Below are 1,109 nucleotides of genomic sequence, written 5' to 3'. Positions count from 1 at the left end.
CGAGCCAGGGTTCCCAAAGGTTTTTTTTTTCCCTCCATAAGATCACCTAGCACTTGGGGAACACCCTGCATTCTCAGTTCATCACTCACTATCTCTTGCAGGTAAGGAAAAAAACTCCACTTAATTACTCATGATAAAAACAAGCCGGGCTCGGTGGCTCAGCCTGTAATCCCGCGCCTTTGGGAGGTGAGTGGATTGCCTGAGCCCGCGGGTTCGAGGCCCACTTGGGCAACTTGGCGAGACCTCATCTCTACAATAAATCAAAAATTAGCCGGGCGTGGTAGCGCGCGCCTGTAGTTCCAGCTACTTGGAAGGCTGAGGCGGAAGGATCGCCGGAGCCCAGCAGGTCGAGGCTGCGGTGGCCGGAGCGGCCACTGCACTCCTGTCTGGGCGACAGAGTGAGACTCCAACTCAAACAAAACAAAACAAAACACCTGTTTCTTAAAAGTAGACATTTCCCTATTACCCAAGTCCACCCCCCCCACAGACTCTCAAATAGTCTATACCAAGGGTGTGTCTCCAAGCGAGGAGTCCAGCTTCTCTCTTCTTTTACACCCCTGGGAGGTCTCTGGAGAAATCACGCCTTTGCTGGGCAATTCCCTGAATCTTGTCTATTCAAGCCGGCCAGTCTTCAAGTCAGGTTTTCCAGACTAGCTTAATGGGGGCCAGGGGGCATGCCCACCCCCTCCTAAGTTTATTGAACAAAGGTAATGACTACTCATGATATTTACAATGGACTAATTAGGGGCTAATTGAATCCCTTAGTGAGGGTGCTGCACTCAGGGAAAAAACCCTCCAGCTTAACGCCCCTTATTTTTAAAAGAGGATGTGGGTCTTCAAAATTCCAAATTTAAATTTCCACGTGCTAAAAACCCCTGTCACAACGATGATTTTGAAAGAAACGCCTATTATGTCTTACAGCGTTCACGTATAACTGCATGGAAACAAGACAGGAAGCCCAGGCTGCAACGCAGTGTAAACATAAATACAGATAATATAACCCTATATGTAATTTTTTCAACCACACCCTCCCTGGGAGGCTTCCCAGGCTCTCCCGGGCCAAATAGCGTCACGCCGGCCGGCGGCCCAGAGGGTGGGGGTCCGGGCTG

The sequence above is a fragment of the Carlito syrichta genome, unplaced genomic scaffold, assembly GCF_000164805.1.
Source record: "Carlito syrichta isolate Samal-C Ts95f unplaced genomic scaffold, Tarsius_syrichta-2.0.1 Scaffold313175, whole genome shotgun sequence".
Taxonomy (NCBI): Eukaryota; Metazoa; Chordata; class Mammalia; order Primates; family Tarsiidae; genus Carlito; species Carlito syrichta.
Note: the sequence above shows the minus strand (reverse complement) of the source record.